Source organism: Amblyraja radiata, chromosome 19 (assembly GCF_010909765.2).
Source record: "Amblyraja radiata isolate CabotCenter1 chromosome 19, sAmbRad1.1.pri, whole genome shotgun sequence".
Taxonomy (NCBI): Eukaryota; Metazoa; Chordata; class Chondrichthyes; order Rajiformes; family Rajidae; genus Amblyraja; species Amblyraja radiata.
The window spans coordinates 1,689,656-1,710,351 of NC_045974.1; the positions used below are offsets into that span (position 1 = coordinate 1,689,656).

General features: G+C 44.4%; 1 protein-coding gene across 2 annotated transcripts in view; it reads left to right on the forward strand.

Moving 5' to 3' along the window:
• The first annotated feature begins 10,225 nt into the window (after positions 1-10,225).
• dusp16 (dual specificity phosphatase 16) overlaps positions 10,226-20,696 on the forward strand; it is a 36,371-nt gene continuing 25,900 nt past the window's right edge. Inside the window, exon 1 of one of the 2 annotated variants that reach the window (XM_033037427.1) lies at positions 10,226-10,386. The gene's annotated coding sequence lies outside the window, so the exon portion shown is untranslated. Of the gene's footprint in view, positions 10,387-11,241; positions 11,308-20,696 lie in introns of those variants that run through there. The other variant, XM_033037426.1, reaches the window with a different exon arrangement.

Genomic DNA, 20,696 nt, shown 5'->3' on the forward strand with positions numbered 1-20,696 from the left:
GACAGTGGGCTGTGTGAGAGCTGGGAAGGGGAGGGGAAAGAAGGAGAAAGCAGGGACTACCTGAAATTGGAGAAGTCAATGTTCATACTGCTGGGGTGTAAACTACCCAAGAGAAATATGAGGTGCTGCACCTCCAATTTATGGTGGGCCTCACTCTGGCCATGGAGGGGCCCCAGGCCAGAAAGGTCGGATTCGGAATGGGAGGGGTAGTTGAAGTGCTGAGCCACCGGGAGATCAGGTTGGTTATTGTAAACCGAGCGGAGATCTTGGGTGAAGCGATCGCCAAGCCTACGCTTCTTGACCCGAAACGTCACCTATTTCCTTCGCTCCATAGATGCTGCCTCACCCGCTGAGTTTCTCCAGCATTTTTGTCTACCTTCAGTCTGAAGAAGGGTCTCGACCGGAAACGTCGCCCATTCCTTTTCTCCAGAGGCTGCCTCACCCGCTGAGTTACTCCAGCATTTTGTGTCTACCTTCGATTTAAACCAGCATCTGCTTGTAGCACACATTTGGAGAGAGGAGTTAATTTTACCATCTACTCGTGAAGTGCATTGACTTGTTGGGAATTTTAACCAATCAAAAAATGGAAACATCCTTCTCATAGATGTAACACAAAGTTCAATATTTCAGAAGAAATAAACTGCAAATAGCCACTCATCTTTCAGTAAGTGTCAGTTTTGTTTTCCAAGCAACAGGGGAACCAACACTTGTTGCTTTGTGCTATCTTGCTGATTCTTTGCGGCTTGTGTGTATTGCACAATATGGATCTGCCATTCACTGCTCCCAAAATATCTGTGGCACTGGTTACTTACAGAGTTAAACCAGTTTCAGTGATGTTAAAATTACACTGGATCATCCAGGAGATGATCAAAGAATCCGTCGGCACGGTGGCGCAGCGGTAGAGTTGCTGCCTTACAGCATTTACAGAACCGAGACCCGGGTTCGATCCTGACTGTGGGTGCTGTCTGTACGGAGTTTGTACATTGGTGCCATCGCAACAACCTGGAGCTCATGGCTCTGAAGACAGTGGAATTGATTGTAGACTTTAGGAGAGCTCCCCCTCCCCTCACCCCACTCACCATCAACAACACCACAGTCACATCTTTGGAGTCTTTTAAGTTCCTGGGAACCATCATCTCCAAGGACCTTAAGTGGGGGGCTACCATCGACTCCACAGTCAAAAAGGCACAACAGAGGATGTACTTCCTGCGGCAGCTGTGAAAGCACAATCTGCCACAGGCAATGATGGTCCAATTCTACACGGCCATCATAGAGTCTATCCTCACCTTCTCCATCATGGTCTGGTTTGGCTCAGCCACCAAGCACGACACCTGGAGGCTGCAGCGAATCGTCCGATCAGCTGAGAAGGTTATTGGCTGCAACCTTCCCTCCATTGATGAACTGTACACTGCAAGGGCCAGGAAGCGAGTGGGCAAGATCATCTCTGACCCCTCTCACACTGGCCACAAACTCTTTGAATCACTTCCCTCTGGAAGGCGACTCCGGACTGTCAAAGCTGCCACAGCCAGACATAAAAACAGCTTTTTTTCCACGAGTAGTAGCTCTACTCAATAACCAAAGATCTGTAGCCTCCTTTTGCTCTGGTATTTTATTTAATTCACACGTTTAATCAATAATGTTTTATTATTAATGTTTAATGTTTTATGTGTCATTTCTAACTGTCACTGTATGTCATGTTGTCACTTGCGGGCGGAGCACCAAGGCAAATTCCTTGTATGTGAATACTTGGCCAATAAACTTATTCATTCATTCATTCTGCCCGTGACCGCTTGGGTTTTCTCCAAGATCTTCGGTTTCCTCCCACACTCCAAAAATGTACAGGGATATGGGTTAATTGGCTTGGTGTATGTGTAGGATAGTGTTAATGTGTGCGGGGATCGCAGGTCGGCATGGACTCGGTGGGCCAAAGCGCCTGTTTCCGCGCTGTATCTCTAAACTAAACGAATCATATTGTGAGCTGGAACTACCATTCAACTTCCTGAATCGGAAGGTATTTTGCACTCAAACTATACTGATGAACCACTAAACTCTTTACCATATTTGACTTGCTTTGTTATCTTATATACACTATTTATTTTTGGGGAAAAAATGATCTCAATATAATTTCACATGCAAAACAAAGTTTTTCACTGTACCCTCGGTTTACGTGACACAATGAACCTATATCATGTGCCTCATTTAAATGTAACAATCCTTATAAAGGATATTAATAGCTCTGTCCTGGGGAGTAGGAGTTGGATTCATGGGAGGTGGTCTTGGAGGGGAGGATGCTCCTCAAACTTCAGAGCATCTTGGACAATACAGCTCCTCATCCCCTCCATGACACACTGGTCAACCTGAGGAGCACCTTCAGCAACAGACTGGTTCCACCAAGATGCAGCACAGAATGCCACAGGAGATCCTTCTTCCCTGTGTCTATCAAACTGTGCAACTCCTCCCCCTTCTGTCGTGGGGTATAACAATATATTAACCATATAACAATTACCGCACGGAAACAGGCCATCTCGGCCCTTCTAGTCCGTGCCGAACACATAATCTCCCCTAGTCCCATCTACCTGCGCTCAGACCATAACCCTCCATTCCTTTCCCATCCATATAACTATCCAATTTATTTTTAAATGATAAAATCGAACCTGCCTCCACCACCTTCACTGAAAGCTCATTCCACACAGCTACCACTCTCTGAGTAAAGAAGTTCCCCCTCATGTTACCCCTAAACTTCTGTCCCTTAATTCTCAAGTCATGTCCCCTTGTTTGAATCTTCCCTACTCTCAGTGGGAAAAGCTTATCCACGTCAACTCTGTCTATCCCTCTCATCATTTTAAAGGCCTCTATCAAGTCCCCCCTTAACCTTCTGCGCTCCAAAGAATAAAGACCTAACTTGTTCAACCTTTCTCCGTAATTTAGTTGCTGAAACCCAGGCAACATTCTTTTTTTTAATATATTTTTTTATTAAAGGTAATCAATTACAATGCTTCAAACAACTTTATATCAAATTAATTCAATTTGCATTAAGTAAAACACTAGTAATACTTATCTACTGTTTTTTTAGAAATAATGATAGAGAAAGAATAGAGAAAGAATAAATCATTAAGAGAGTGATTAAATAATAATTTGATTATATATAAGAAAGAAAAGAGAAACGAAAAAAAAAAAAAAAAAAAAAAAAAAAACATTTTTAGTAACCACAATATGTATTATTAATAACACTACTACAAGTGATAGTATCAATAAAGACATATATGTAATTCCAATATAAAAATGAATTATTCTCACCAAATCCCGCAGGGTGCACGTCGAGCTGTGTTGCCAAGAACAGCTACTTCTCTAAATACTGTATATATGGAGACCATATCTGTTCAAAAGAATTATACTTGTCCAATAGGACAAATCTAATTCTTTCCAGATGTAACGTCTCCATCATCTCTGTTGCCCACATTTTGGTTGTGGGGGATAATGTTCCCTTCCAAAATTTCAATATGATTTTTTTTTCCAATTATTAAACAGTAATCAAAGAAATTTCTTTGATTTACTGTAAGTAATAGATGTAAATCCGGAATTCCAAATATTATTAGCTTTGGGTTAGGGTCCAATTTAACTTTGATGACTTCAGAAATAACTTTAAAGATTTCTGTCCAGTAATAATTCAATTTAGGACATGTAACGAAACTATGTATTAAATTTGCCTCTGCTTTCTTGCACTTATCACAAATAGCGGAGAGATTCGGAAAAATACTATTTAATTTAGTTTTCGAATAATGTAACCTATATAATACTTTAAATTGTATCAGTATATGTCTGGCGTTTAATGAACACCGGTGTATTCGTTGTAGACTTTCTTCCCAGTTTTCTTTTGTTATAGCCAATCCCATTTCATTTTCCCATGCTTGACGATATACTTCCGTTATTGGATTCTCCTTATCCAAAATGATGTTATATATATAGGCTATTAATTTTTCTGTATTTGGATATAAATTAAACAGTTCATCTAACAATCCTGCTTCTTTATTTTTATAATCTTGTGTATTGGATTTAATATAATCTCTAATTTGTAAATACCTAAACAAATGTTGTGGAGACAATCCATAAATATCTTGTAACTCCTGGAATAAAAGAAATTTTCCTTTTCTATACAGATGTTCTATCCTTGTAATTCCTAAATCATCCCATTGTTTAAACCCCCCATCTAATATAGCAGGTTTAAACGATGGATTATTCATAATTGGTAATCTAAATGAGAGATTATCCAAGTGTAGAGTCTTAACTATTTGTTTCCAAATACGTCTATTATTATATATTATTAGGTTGTCTTTATAATATTTTTTTTGTACTTCCGTTGGTGCAAAAATTATCGAACCTACATTGAAAGGTAGACAGTCCTCCTTTTCTATATTTAACCATGTCGGTTCATGATCCATATTTACCCACCAGAAATTCATATTCTTAATCTGAACAGCCCAAAAATAATATAAAAAGTTTGGAAGTGCTAATCCTCCATTTATCTTAGCTTTGCATAGATGTTTTTTATTTATTCTGTGATTTTTATAATCCCAAATAAAGCTATTGACAATATTATCAATTTTTAAAAAAAAAGTTTTCGGAAGAAAAAAAGGAATAGCCTGAAACAAATATAACAACTGCGGTAGAAATACCATCTTTATGGCACTTATTCTACCAATCATGGATATAGGCAGTGTTTTCCAATATAAAATATTTTTTCTAAGTTTATCTAATAGTTGAGGATAGTTGGATTTTATTAATGAGTTATGAGTTTTAGTTACGTTAATCCCTAAATATTTAAGTTTGTCTGTAACTACTTTTAATGGGTATTGTTGTAATGTATTTAGATTTATTCCTGTTATTGGCATAATCTCGCTTTTATCCCAATTAATCCTATACCCAGAAAATGCACCAAACTTAGTTATAATGTTTAGCAGGTTGGGAATACTAATTTCCGGTTTTGTAATATAAATCAAAACATCATCTGCATATAAAGAAATTTTATTAATTGTTGTATCAGTATTATAGCCATATATTTCAGGTTCAGATCTAATTTTTTCCGCCAATGGTTCTATCACCAATGCGAACAATAAGGGTGATAACGGACATCCCTGTCTGCATCCCCTAGATAGTTTGAATTTGGCTGATAAAATTTGGTTAGTCAAAATTCTTGCCATAGGATTCGAGTATAAAATTCTTACCCATTTACAAAATCTATCCCCCAATTGAAACTTTTCCATTATATTAAATAAATACATCCATTCCACCTGATCAAACGCTTTTTCTGCATCTAGTGATATAACCGCTAGTTCCGTATCTCGTATTCTTTTTGAATATATAATATTAAACAAACGTCTGAGATTATGGGATGAGTAACGTTTTGGGATAAACCCAGGCAACATTCTAGTAAATCTCCTCTGTACTCTCTCTATTTTGTTGACATCCTTCCTATAATTAGGCGACCAAAATTGTACACCATACTCCAGAATTGGCCTCACCAAGCCTTGTACAATTTTAACATTACATCCCAACTTCTATACTCAATGCTCTGATTTATAAAGGCCAGCACACCAAAAGCTTCCTTTACCACCCTATCTACATGAGATTCCACCTTCAGGGTAGACCGAGACTGACTCCCCCTCCCTCCGCCCCCCCCACTAATCTATGCACATCCCCAATCCTGGACTTTCCACTCCTCACTTTAATGTCATGTTTCATGTATCTTGTTGTGTTTTATGAATGTTGGCAGATCAATTTCCCTCCTGGGATAAACACCGTTTTATGGTATTATATCGTAATAGGATTTTAATGTTAAATTATAAAATGGAGGAACCTTTCATAACCTGTGTTTAAGAAGGAACTGCAGATGCTGGAAAATCTCAGGTACACAAAAATGCTGGAGTAAATCAGCTTCAGACTGATGAAGGGTTTCGGCCCGAAACGTTGCCTAGTTCCTTCGCTCCATAGATGCTGCTGCACCCGCTGATTTTCTCCAGCACTTTTGTGTACCTTTCATAACCTGATTTGGTGCATTGCCCTGCCCGTTGGAAAATAGCATGAGGAGTGGAGAGAGATGAGAGGAAGATAGCTTGATCACATTTAGCCAAAGGTCGAGTCAGAGGGAGGGCTGGCAGTGAGGGATAGGCAGGAAATGTTGGTGACTAGCCCATTCCAGACTGCAGGAGTACGTGCTGAAGAATGTTCTGAAGCTCGGTGCAGCCAACACCAAAACTCTGTGGGAGGAAGACTGCAGCCTAGGGTTCTTCTACCGCTTGACATCAAGGGACAGGGGCAACGTCATAGAGTGATACAATGTGGAAACCACACCGGATATGTTGGCCCACACCGGCCAACATATCCCAGCTACACCAGTCCCACCTGCCCACGTTTGGTCCATATCCCTCCAAACCTCTCCTATCCATGTACCTGTCTAACTGTTTCTTAAAGTTGGGATAGTCCCAGCCTCAACTACCTCCTCTGGCAGCTTGTTCCATGCACCCACCACCCTTTGTGTGAAAAAGTTTCCTCTCATACTCTGGGCAAGAGACTGTGCATCTACCCGATCTATTTCTCTCATGATTTTATCCACCACAATAAGATCCTGTGATGACATCCCTTAAACACGGGAAGGGATAGCAACCAGGGGGACCAAAACATCTCCTATCCATGTTCTCCAGAGATGCTGCCTGACCCGCTGAGTCACTTCAACACTTGTGTAAAGATAGGTGCTAACACTGCTGAGTAAGGCAGAACATTGAACAGCGCAGCACAAGAACAGGCCCTTCGGCCCACAATGTCTGTGCTGAACAGGATGCCAAGATCATTTCTTATCAGAAGAAGGGTCTTGACCCGAAATGTCACCCATTCTTTCTCTCCAGAGATGCTGCCTGTCCCGCTGAGTTACTCCAGCATTTTGTGTCTATCTTCCATTTCTTATCTACCTGCATATACATATCCCAACATTCCCTGCTTATCCAGAAGTCACTTAAACACCACTGTTGTAAATGCCTCCACTCTTGGAGGCTATACATACATTCAATACTGTTTACACAAATCACAATTTGACCCCACACCCTTGCCACTCATGTGGCCCACTGGCATGGAACCCCTTCCCTTAATTTGAGGGGCATCTCCACCACACCCTGCTCCCCTTGTCCAGCAGCGGAAGGAACCTAGACTGTGGTCCTCCCCCAACGAGCCTTGGCGTTGGCTGCACCGAGCTTCAGTGCGTCTGCAGCGGGCCAGTTGGCAACATTCCACGACAGACATCTCGCTCCGCTGGGTGGTGAACAACGCTCGGGCAGACCAAACAGTGTCTTTCACCGAGTTGATGACCTTCCAGCAGCACTCGATGTCAGTCTCTGAATGTGTCCCTGGGAACAGTCCACAAATCACAGAGTCCTCTGTGATGGAGCTGTTCGGAATAAACCGTGACAGGGACCCTTGCAAACCTCTCCAGACTCTCTTTGCGAATTCACACTCTGCAAAGAGGTGGGCAACCGTCTCCTCTCCATAGCAGCCGGCCCGAGGGCAGCTCCAGTTTCTTCCCCACCTTGGCTATCCGCTCCAGCCAATTCCTGTCACACGCCTCAGCCCTCCTGAACCAGATCCCCAGCACCTTCAAGAAGTCAGGCTTGATGGTGAAGGGGACGGAAGATCGGTCGGGCCAGTTGCCAAAGAGCATGGCCTCGCTCTTCCTGCGGTTCACCCTGGCTCCCGTGGCCGACTCAAACTGGTCGCAGATGCTGATCAATCTGCGGACCGACCCTGGATCCGAGCAGAAGACGGCAACATCGTCCATGTACAGGGAGGTCTTGACTTGAATGCCCCCACTGCCTGGCAATGTCACTCCTCTTATGCTCGCATCCTTCCTGATGGACTCGGCAAATGTTCAATACAGCAGACAAACAAGATGGGAGAGAGGGCAACCCTGCCTGACTCCAGACCTGATGGGGGAAACTGTCTGATTCCCACCCATTGATTTGGACTGCACTACAGATATCGATGTAGAGCAGTTGGATCTAATTTCTGATTCCCTCCCACAAGCCCCTTTTGGAGAGCATGTCCCTCGTGTACGTGTGTCGAAGACCTTCTCCTAGTCCAAGCTGACCAGGCAGGCATCCACCCCTCTGTCCTGTACGTGGGCGACGGTATCTCTCAGCATCATCAGGCTGCCTGAGATTTACCTGCCAGGTACAGCACAGGTTTGGTTCAGGTGGATCACCTGTCCAAAAGCAGACCACCAACCCCAGCATTGAGTCCAGGGCACTCATGATACCTCATTGAAACTTACAGAATAATGAAAGTGGATGTGGAGAGGATGTTTCTGCTGGTGGGAGAGTCTAGGACCGAAGGTCATAGCCTTAGAATTAAAGGGCGCTCTTTTAGAAAGGAGGAACTTCTTTAGTCAGAGGGTAGTTAATCTGTGGAACTCATTGCCACAGAGGGCTGTGGAGGCCGAGTCAGTCGGTGGGTGGATATTATTTAAGGCAGAGATAAACAAGTTCTTGATTAGAACAAGGGGTTATGGGGAGAAGGCAGGAGAATGGGATTATGTGGTAGTCAGAGATCAGCCACGATTGGATGGTGACTCGATGGGCCGAATGGCCTAATTCTACAAAAACAGGAAAGCAGACTATAATCTGAATGGTGGCCGATTAGGAAAGGGGGAGATGCAACGAGACCTGGGTGTCATGGTACACCAGTCATTAAAAGTAGGCATGCAGGTGCAGCAGGCAGTGAAGAAGGCGAATGGTATGTTAGCATTCATAGCAAAAGGATTTGAGTATAGGAGCAGGGAGGTTCTACTGCAGATGTACAGGGTCTTGGTGAGACCACACCTGGAGTATTGCGTACAGTTTTGGTCTCCTAATCTGAGGAAAGACATTCTTGCCATAGAGGGAGTGCAGAGAAGGTTCACCAGACTGATTCCTGAGATGTCAGGACTTTCATATGAAGAAAGACTGGATAGACTCAGCTTGTACTCACTAGAATTTAGAAGATTGAGGGGGGATCTTATAGAAACTTACAAAATTCTTAAGGGGTTGGACAGGCTAGATGCAGGAAGATTGTTCCCGATGTTGGGGAAGTCCAGAACAAGGGGTCACAGTTTAAGGATAAAGGGGAAATCTTTTACGACCGAGATGAGGAAAACATTTTTCACACAGAGAGTGGTGAATCTCTGGAATTCTCTGCCACAGAAGGTAGTTGAGGCCAGTTCATTGGCTATATTTAAGAGGGAGTTAGATGTGGCCTTTGTGGCTAAAGGGATCAGGGGGTATGGAGAGAAGGCAGGTACAGGATACTGAGTTGGATGATCAGCCATGATCATGTTGAATGGCGGTGCAAGCTCGAAGGGCCGAATGGCCTCTACTCCTGCACCTATGTTTCTATGTTACTCCTATAACTTGTGTACACTCACCACCAATCTCCGTGTGAAATTTGACAAAAATGCTGGAGAAACTCAGCGGGTGCAGCAGCATCTATGGAGCGAAGGAAATAGGCAACGTTTCAGGCTGAAATTCTGAAGGAAATAGGCAATGTTTCAGGCTGAAATCATGAAGGAAATAGGCAACGTTACCTACAACGAAACGTTGCCTATTTCCTTCGCTCCATAGATGCTGCTGCACCCGCTGAGTTTCTCCAGCATTTTTGTCTACCTTCGATTTTCCAGCACTTTCTTTTTTAATTTCATAATAGACTTTATTCAATTGATAAATATATACAATTCATGAACCATTCGAACAAAAAAATTCATCCGACATTTTCGGAGACTATACAAATTTTTTTTTTCAGTTCAATATTTTTACATTTGTCTGCAGTTCCTTCTTAAAAACTCCGTGTGAAAATGACTTGCCCTCGCCACCAAAGATCCTTTAGCGGAACTTTTGCTCGCCACACATCTCCTTTAAACGTTGTCCCCTCTCACCTTAAAGCTGTGCCATCTAATATTTGATTTTTGTTTTTTTCAATTCTGGGAGAAAGGTTCTATTGCTTCTAATTTGCGATGTGTTTGTGCGGCTGCTGCTGGGGGCTAGGGGGCTGGGAATGCGTGAGTTGTGTTGTGTTGTGTGTGTGGGGGTGCATGTTTTATTGTGGATGAAGCGAGTGCAGGGACGGCCTCTCCCCATTGCAAATGCGGCCAGTGGAGAGATTGGCTCACAATGACGCCATCCTTTTATTTTTAAACCAATGACCTCATTCACTGCCTCAAGTTTTTTTTACTTTTTGAGAGAACAGAAAACAAAAACCTTCCTCCAGTGGATGTTATTTTTTTATTTGTTCCCCCCCCCCCCCCAACCGAGATACACACACACACTGAGGTTGTGCGGCGGGGACGCGGGCTCCGGCCAGCGGGACCAGCAGGTCAGTCAGTCGCAACCCGGGCTCTGTGCGGGAGAGTTGTCCACAACTGAGGGAGAGGAGGGAGAGAGGGGAGGGGAGGGGGGGGTAGAGATATATTTATAGAGGGAGGGGGGGGGGAGAGAGAGGGAGGGGGGGGGGGGGGAGAGAGAGAGGAGGGGGGAGAGAGAGAGGAGGGGGGAGAGAGAGAGGAGGGGGGAGAGAGAGAGAAGGGGGGGAGAGAGAGAGGAGGGGGGGGGGGGGAGAGGAGGGGGGGGGAGGGAGGGGGGGGGGGGGGGAGGGGGGGGGGGAGGAGGAGGGAGGGGGGGGGGGGAGGGGGGGGGGGGGGGGGGGGAGGGGGGGGGGGGGAGGGAGGGGGGGAGAGAGAGGGAAGGGGGAGAGAGAGGGGGGGGGGGAAGAGAGAGGAGGGGGGGGGAGAGGAGAGAGGAGGGGGGAGAGAGAGGAGGGGGGGAGAGAGAGAGGAGGGGGGGAGAGAGGAGGGGGGGGAGAGAGGGAGAGATATATTTATAGAGAGGAGGAGGGGGGGGGAGAGAGGAGGGGGGGGAGAGAGGAGGGGGGGAGAGAGGGAGAGATATATTTATAGAGAGGAGGGGGGGGGAGAGGAGGGGGGAGAGAGGAGGGGGGGAGAGAGAGGGAGAGAGATATTTATAGAGGGGGGGGGAAGAGAGAGGAGGGGGGGGAAGGGGAGGAGGGGGGGGAAGAGAGGGGGGGGGGGAAGAGAGAGGAGGGGGGGGGGGAGAGGAGGGGGAGAGGAGGTAGAGATGGGGGGAGAGATATATTTATAGAGAGAGGGGGGGAGAGAGAGGAGGAGAGGAGGAAAGAGAAGAGAGGGACAAGGAGGGGGTAGAGAGAGACAAGGAGGGGGAGAGGGAGAGCGACCTCGGCGGCCCCTTCACGTGTTGGAGGTGGCGAGGCGAGGAGAAGGTTGGCCGCAACTTACTTACTATTCTTGCTGTGAAACGCTTGCGTTTTTCTTTTATTTTTTGTGAAACGTAATAAAAAAACCCCCACCACAGAATGATCTGACTAAATGTGGGTTAGGGTTCGGGTACAAGGTCCCGCCGCCTTGTGCGGCTCTCGGGCTGTGCGTGTCTGGTCTCCTTGTGAAGGACAGTCTGTGTATGTAGACAGCAACAAAAACGTATTCACTAAGTTTACATTCATTGCCGCGAAAGAGGAGTTTTGTGCACTTTCCATTTGTTAAAATAATGGACCATTAACTTCTAATTGGATCAATAAAATTTTACAGAAGACAAACTCCAACTTGTATGTGTCTCGTTGTGAAGGACTGTGTAGAGACAGCAACAACAACTTCTTCACCACCTTTACATCGACATTCTAATATTAAAATAGTGCCACCCCCCACCTCAGGAACAGATTTGTTTTAATGATCTTTCCATTTGTCGCCTAACCACTTCAGTAGGTCGTGAATACTCTTTAAATTTTGGAAGAATATGCATTTGATTGTTATCATTATAAAGATTTTAAAACATTGATGATGGAAGTGTATAGAAAGGAATTATAGACACAATGATGGAGTAACTCAGCGGGACAGGCAGCATCTCTGGAGAAAAGGAATGGGTGACGTTTCAGCATTTTGTGTCTATCTTCTGTGTAAAACAACACCTGCAGTTCCTGCACAAAAGGAATTGTATATGGTTAAGTATTGAGACCTTTGCTGGAGGCTAGGTGAACATATATTGCTCACCTGAAACAATATACAAGGTGACCAAAACACAAGTAACTTGCTTCAGAATAGAAAAGATTTAAACACTGGTTAGCTGTTATTTTGCAACAGCAACACGCCTTTCTATGTTGATTTAAGTGTAGAAAAATGTCTCCAGGTACTTCAGACAGGTGATAGATAGAAACAAAGAATGTTAAACAAAATAATGAGAAAGTAGAAGATGAGTTATAGAGAATGAATGGAAGAATGCTCAGATGTTGAGAGTGAATGGCTGAGATTGGGACTTGGGTCAGAGGAGCTGACTAATGGGCCTGTACCACTTAGGCGATTTTTTTAGGCAACTGTTGGCGACTAGGCTGTCACCACATGGTCACCGGGGTGTCACCTGTACGGTCGTGAGTCGTCTCCTCAGTCGCCCAAAGAGTCGTAGCGTCTTTCTGGTCACCGCTGGATTTTCAACATGTTCAAACATTTTCGGCGACAGTTGGTTTGACGCCAATGAGCCGTAGCTTGATGTACGTGTTGTCGTAGGTTGCCGCCAGGTTAACGTAGATTGTCGCCAGGTTAGCGTAGATTGTTGTAGGTTGCCGCCAGGTTAACGTAGATTGTCGTAGGTTGCTGCCAGGTGACGTAGGTTGTTGCTGGTGTTGACTTCGGTGAATTCCATTGTCGTACTTGCCGGCAGTCGCCTAAAAAAAATCACCTAAGTGGGACAGGGCCGTAAGGAGAGAAGATGGAGCACTAGAGATGGGAGTCAAATGGGAAATAGGAATTTTGAGGAACTTGTACCTGTTTTCATTCTACTCATGATCTGAAATATACGTTGTCAAAATGTATGTTAGAAATAAGTCTACATATAATATTTTTTTTAATCCTGAGGACTCGGTGAGTTTGAATGAGTGAAGATGTTTTATATTGAATGGACAATCTCGTTTCACTAAAGTTAGTGATCTCAAGCTGTTTAAAAGTGGCATCTTAATGTTGGCAGAGAAAAAACACCATTACATATTCCAGGGCAAATCGCCAAGAGGTTTCCACTGCAGCAAATTAATCATTGTTAAACATAATAAGAGATATGAGTAGAATTAGGCCATTCGGCCCATCAAGTCTACCCCACCATTCAATCATGGCTGATCTATCTTTTCCTCCTAACCCCATTCTCTTGCCTTCTCCCCATAACACCTGACACCCGTACATAGATCAGCACAGCACAGGACGAGGCCCTTCAACCCATAGTGTCCGTTCCGACCAGATAGCGTAGTCAGAGGATATGGGGAGAAGGCAGGAACGGGATACTGATTGGGGATGATCAGCCATGATCACACTAAATGGCGGTGCTGGCTCGAAGGGCCGAATGGCCTACTCCTGCACCTATTGTTTATTGACCAGGATGCCAAGCTAAACTGATCTCTGCCTCCCTATAATCCATATCCCTGCATATCCTAGTGTCTTATCTAAAAGACTCTATCATATCAGCATCCTCCAGCACCCTTGGCAGAGTGTTCCAGGCACCCACCACACTCTGTGTGTAATTTAAAAAATATATATATGTTCCACCCATCTATAAACTTTAGGTAGACAAAAATGCTGGAGAAACTCAGCGGGTGAGGCAGCATCTATGGAGCAAAGGAAATAGGCGATGTTTCGGGTCGAGACCCTTTTTCAGACAGGAAGGGTTCTGAAGAAGGGTTTTCGACCCGAAACGTTGCCTATTTCCTTCGCTCCATAGATGCTGCTGCACCCGCTGAGTTTCTCCAGCATTTTTGTCTACCTTCGATTTTCCAGCATCTGCAGTTCCTTCTTAAATCCTATCCACTTTATCTCCCTGGGTTGCTGAGTGTAAAATTACTTTAATTGGAAACTGGATACCTATTTTCCACATGAAAAGCTTGCACAGCTAGCAATTTAATATTGACTACCTGATCCATTTTAGTGATGTTAGTTGAAAGATTTATCTGGTCAAAAAGTCTTACAGCGAGGAAACAGGCTCTTTGGCCCAACTTGCCCACACCAGCCAACATGCCCCATCTACACTAGTCCTACCTACCTGTGTTTGGCCCTCTAAACCTGTCCAATCCATGCACCTGTCTAAATGTTTCTTAAACATTGCCACAGTCTCTGCCTCAACTACCTCCTCTGGCAGCTTGTTCCATACACCTACCACCCTTTGTGTGAAAAAGTTGCCCCTCAGATTCTTATTAAATCTTCCCCCCCCCCCTCATTTTAAACCTATGTCCTTTAGTACACTGAGGCTGACTTCCTTGTTGTAATTCAAAGCTGTGTAAATGGGCCCTGGATACCTACCTGTGCAGGTGTGTTTAAGAAGGAACTGCAGATGCTGGAAAATCGAAGTTAGACAAAAATGCTGGAGAAACTCAGCGGGTGAGGCAGCATCTATGGAGCGAAGGAAATAGGCGACATCACCTTTGCTCCATAGATGCTGCCTCACCCGCTGAGTTTCTCCAGCATTTTTGTCTACCTGTGCAGGTAAATCAGTTCTCACACTGCATGTCCAAAAGCTGGCAACTCCCACCAGTGCAGCCTTCCTCAGTGATACACATTGACAGAAGCCTGATTGAGAATTGGCACCAACAAGGGCAATAACCCATACTGCAAATATAAAGAAAGTAAGATCTAATCGACTGTAAATACGGAGTCTGCTTGTGCTTTTAAAAAAGAAACAAAGGTAAGCTTTGCAGATGAAAGTACAGGTGATGCAAAAATCTGATTTTTACTGCAGCAGGTTAATGCAACGCGCCACATTGATAATGCACGCCACAGAAATGAATAGACATTTTGTTGTCCACAACGCCTCAACATCAGGAGAATATCACAAAATCTTAAAATGTTTTTGTTATTCTAAATTCAATCGGAGTCATACAGCAGGGAAATAGGCCCTTCGAACCCAACCTGCCCTTGCCCAACAAGATGCCCCATCTATGCCAGTCCCACCTACCTGCATTTGGCCCATATCCTTCTAAACCTTTTCTATCCATGTACCTGTCCCAAACGTATTTTCAATGTTGTGACAGTACCTGCCTCAACTACTGCCTCGAGCAGCTCATTCCATACACCCACCACCCTTTGTGTGAAAATGTTGTCTCTATATTTCTTATTCAATCTTTCCCCTCTCACCTTAATTCTGCCACAATTGTCCCGTGCCTTGGAATATATATATTTTTTAATCATTATCGTTGAAAACATTAGCGACGCAGTGGTGCTGGTTTCCGACGGGCCCTGGAATCAAAGTCAGGATTATTATAGTAGATAGATTCGGGAAGAAATAAAATGTTGCAATGTGCACAGTGCCTGCTTAGCTAAGCTATTGAAATACATTAGGCTACGATATTAGAGTCATAGTCGGAGAGCCATACAGTGTGGAAACCGCCCTTTGGCTGAACTTGCCCACACCAACTAACATGTCCCAGCTACACTAGTCCCACCTGCCAGCATTTGGTCCATATCCCTCCAAACCTGTCCTATCCATGTACCTGTCTAACTGCTTCATAAAAGTTGAGATAGTCCCTGCCTCAACTACCCCCTCTGGCAGCTTGTTCCATACACCCACCACCTTTTGTGAGGAAATAGTTACCCCTCCGATTTCTATTAAATCTTCCCCCCTTCACCTTAAACCTATGTCTGTACCATTTCCAGCTTGACAACATCTTTCCTATAAAACGGTGGCCAGAACGGAACATAATACCCTAAATGTGACCTCACCAACGTCTTATACAACTGCAACATGACCTTCCAACTTCTATACTCAATACTCTGGCTGATGAAACATAGAAACATAGAAATTAGGTGCAGGAGTAGGCCATTCGGCCCTTCGAGCCTGCACCGCCATTCAATATGATCATGGCTGATCATCCAACTCAGTATCCCGTACCTGCCTTCTCTCCATACCCTCTGATCCCTTTAGCCACAAGGGCCACATCTAACTCCCTCTTAAATATAGCCAATGAACTGGCCTCGACTACCCTCTGTGGCAGAGAGTTCCAGAGATTCACCACTCTCTGTGTGAAAAAAGTTCTTCTCATCTCGGTTTTAAAGGATTTCCCCCTTATCCTTAAGCTGTGACCCCTTGTCCTGGACTTCCCCAACATCGGGAGCAATCTTCCTGCATCTAGCCTGTCCAACCTCTTAAGAATTTTATAAGTTTCTATAAGATCCCCTCTCAATCTCCTAAATTCTAGAGAGTATAAACCAAGTCTATCCAGTCTTTCTTCATAAGACAGTCCTGACATCCCAGGAATCAGTCTGGTGAACCTTCTCTGCACTCCCTCTATGGCAATAATGTCCTTCCTCAGATTTGGAGACCAAAACTGTACGCAATACTCCAGGTGTGGTCTCACCAAGACCCTGTACAACTGCAGTAGAACCTCCCTGCTCCTATACTCAAATACTTTTGCTATGAAAGCTAACATACCATTCGCTTTCTTCACTGCCTGCTGCACCTGCATGCCTACTTTCAATGACTGGTGTACCATGACACCCAGGTCTCGCTGCATCTCCCCTTTTCCTAGTCGGCCACCATTTAGATAATAGTCTGCTTTCCTGTTTTTGCCTTGAAGGCCAATGTGCCAATGTGCCAAAAGCCTTTTTGACCACCCTATCTACCTGCGACGCCACCTTCAGGGAGCTATGCACCTGCACACCTAGATCCCTCTGCTCTACAACACTACCCAGAGCACTTCCATTCACTGTGTAGGTCCTGCCCTTGTTAGACGTCCCAAATTCTTGTGATATTTTCTCTACAGCAATTGTTAAGCAATAATATATTACTTCATTTAAACGTAACAATCTTTATAAAGGAAACTGATACCTATATTGGGATTTTGGTGGTGAAATGATACAATGGATGAATCTTCCATGTTCTGCGGTGTTGCTGTTGAGGTTGTGACTTCATGTGCTGGCTGTTCTAGGCCATCTGCTCAAGACACAGTTTAACTACAGCACTAAACTCAACATAAGCAATAAAACAGTGATAATATACAAGGATTTTAGAGTGTAAATATTCACCTGATGTGACGATGAGCAGTTTAGGCTTAGTGCACCAGATTCATGTATTAACCTGAAAGTGAAATAAATTTGTATTGACGAAAAAGCGTTTTAATCAAATTACGTTTTCAGTGTGGCATCTAGTTTGGCGCTGGTTAAAATATGTTCTGGGCTGTGTATTCTAGATACTATTAAAGGCAACCTTAAATGATTTATAATGTCTGTCGCTGATGTTATATCTTCCATCTCTCTCTCTCTTTGATGCTCATCAAAGGATTATGTTGTTTGTGGTTTATTTAAGTTTGTTGGAGATGTTTGGACAGCAATCATTGGGGGAAATTGATCTTCAAGGTGATCATGTGAGCGCTACCTTTGGAGGGATTGTAGTGAGCTACATTTTAAGCCGGGAGGACGTTGGTTCTTTAAATAAGGACCAGCTTCCAGAACACAAGGACTCAGCGGGTCGGGCAGCATCCGGAGAGAGAATGGCCAGATGACATTTTGGGTCAGGACCCTTCTTTAGATTTATCTGACGTTTCTCCAGCACTTGGTGTTTTGCAAAGAAATACTGCACAAAATGTCATATTTTTCCTCAGTATAGGAGTAAAGAGGTTCTTCTGCAGTTGTATAGGGCTCTGGTGAGACCACATCTGGAGTATTGCGTACAGTTTTGGTCTCCCAATTTGAGGAAGGACATCCTTGTGATTGAGGCAGTGCAGCGTAGGTTCACCAGATTGATCCCTGGGATGGCGGGACTGTCATACGAGGAAAGATTGAAAAGACTAGGCTTGTATTCACTGAAGTTTAGAAGGATGAGGGGGATCTTATAGAGACATATAAAATTATAAAAGGACTGGACAAGCTAGATGCAAGAAAGATATTTCCAATGTTGGGCGAGTCCAGAACCAGGGGCCACAGCCTTAGAATAAAGGGGAGGTCATTTAAGACTGAGGTGAGAAAAAAACTTTTTCACCCAGAGAGTTGTGAATTTGTGGAATTCCCTGCCACAGAGGGCAGTGGAGGCCAAGTCACTGGATGGATTTACGAGAGAGTTAGATAGAGCTCTAGGGGCTAGTGGAGTCAAGGGATATGGGGAGAAGGCAGGCACGGGTTATTGATTGGGGACGATCAGCCATGATCACAATGAATGGCGGTGCTGGCTCGAAGGGCCGAATGGCCTCCTCATGCACCTATTTTCTATGTTTCTACGTTTCCTTTAAGTTCCTCAGCTATTAGATTAATGTGTTATCAGCTACAAGGAGAGGTTGGACAAACTTGGATTGTTTTCTCTGGCATGTCGGAGGTGGAGGGGAGACCTGATTGACGGATATAAACAGATGAGAGGCATAGATAGGGGGTGGACAGTCAGAGGCTGGGGCCACATTAGACTTCAGACTATCGTGAAGAATGGCCCTGACCCAAAACCTTTCGCTCCACTGATGCTGGCTGACCCGCTGAGTTCCTCCAGCATGTTGTATTTTGCTCAAGGCTCCAGCATCTGCAGTCGATTGTGTCTCTATAAATAAGACGTAATGTTGGATTTAAAGCTTGGTTCAAGGTCTAACTGAACGCCAAGGCAGCACGTTATTGCGTTTGGGCTGATCAAGCAGCATGAAGGCCCACGGGAACTGAGGAGCAAATAGAACCATGTCAGTTGTGTTGGCTGACACTGGGTGTGAGGAGCCCGAATACCATCCAATCAACATGATATTGGGCTTGCAAGACTTGCTGCTTTTTATAGCACCTATTTGTATATAGACACAAAATACTGGAGTAACTCTGCGGGACTGGCAGCATCTCTGGAGAGAAGGACTGGGTGACGTTTCAGGTCGAGACCCTTTTTCACTAGCATCTGCAGTTCCTTCCTACACGTTTGTATTTGTAAGCTGCCTATAACTGTGAAATGCACCTGGAATTTTCATACAACCATATTCAAATTAACTTTGGCTCAGATCCAAATGATTAAAAAAAAGCAAATGGTTGACATTATGAGGTCTGGTAACTGTTAAGATTCGCACAAGACTTTATGGAATTTTACAAGGTCATTTTTCTTTTCAAAGTTTCCTACTGCGATACGGTATGTTCATTGTGCAGTACTATTGTGATCATTAAAAAAAACAATCATCAAAGCGCATTAATGCATCCTTCATGCTTCAGTATGTGTTAGTGTGAAATGTACTTTATGGGATTCAAAGGTCTTTTATTGTCACGTGTACCAATTAAGGTACAGTGACATGCGAATTACCATACAGCCATACCAGAAACAAAGCACCAAGACACACAACTTCATAAAAGTTAGCATAAACATCCACCACAAGCGGATTCCCCACATTCCTCACTGTGATGGAAGGCAATAAAATCTAATCTTCTTCCTCTTTATTCTCCCACGGTCGGCGCAGTCGAACCATCTGTCGTGATGGCTGTCGTGAAGGGAGAGTGGACGCTGGCGCGCTTTGGCTGCCGCTGCTCTCTCTTCACATTGTGTTTTTGATTTTCTGTTTTTGGACTGAATTCTGTTTTTAGTTTGTGTCTCTGTGATGTCTTTATTATTTATTTTACTCTGATTATATGTTTATATTCCTGTTAATCTATGTAAAGTATCCTTGAGATGTCTGAAAGGCGCCCAACAAATAAAATTTATTATTATTATTATTATTATCTGTCGGGGCGATCGAAGCCCCCGTGTCCATGCGCGAAACTCCAGCGTCAGGGTGGTCAAAACTCCCACGGCTTGGAGTTCCTGATGTCGGTCTCTGACCAAAGACCGTGAGCTCCGTGATGTTAAGTCCGCGAGCGCCCTGGTTGCTCCGAGGCCGATCCCTGGCAAAGTGATCACGGGCTCCGTGATGGTCAGTCCGCAGACGATCGCGGTGGAGCTCTCAAAATCGATCCCCAGCAAAGGCCGCCAACTCCTCGATGTTAGGCTGCAGTGCGGACGGAGATACGATACGGAAAAAAAATCACATCTCTGTCTATGTAAGAGATTAGAAAAAGTTTCTCCCAATCCCCCCCCCCCCCCCCCCCCCCCAACCCACCACATAAAACAAGCTAAAGAACACTAAATACATACATTTAATGCATTCAATTAAAACAAAACGGAAAGGACAGACAGACTGTTGGCGACGGCCCCTTTAATTCCATTTCTCAGTAATGTTGAAGGTGAGGGAGACCTGGTCAAAGTTTATACAATGATGAGAGGTGTAGATAGGGTAGACAGCCACAACCTTTTCCCAAGGATGGAAATGTCTAACATCAGAGGCCATAGGTTTAAGGTGAGAGGGGTCATGTTTAAAAGGGATGTGCAGGCCAGGTTATTTACACAGAGGGTGGTGGGTGCCTGGGGTGGCGGTGGAGGCAGATACTATAGTGGCGTTGGTGTGCCGTTTGGATGGGTACATGGATATGCAGGGTATGGAGCAGGTGCAGGCAGATAAGAGTTGGTCTCGGCATCATGTTCGGCACAGACATTGTGAGGCGAAGGGCCCTGTTCCTCTGCTCCAAGCTCGATGTATAAACAGAACTCTGAGTGTGGTCTATTTTCAAGAAAGAAGAAAATATTTGCTTATGAGCCAGTGGGTTTGCTCATTCATAGAAATAAGCTTATTGCATTGTATTTGGTGTCTTT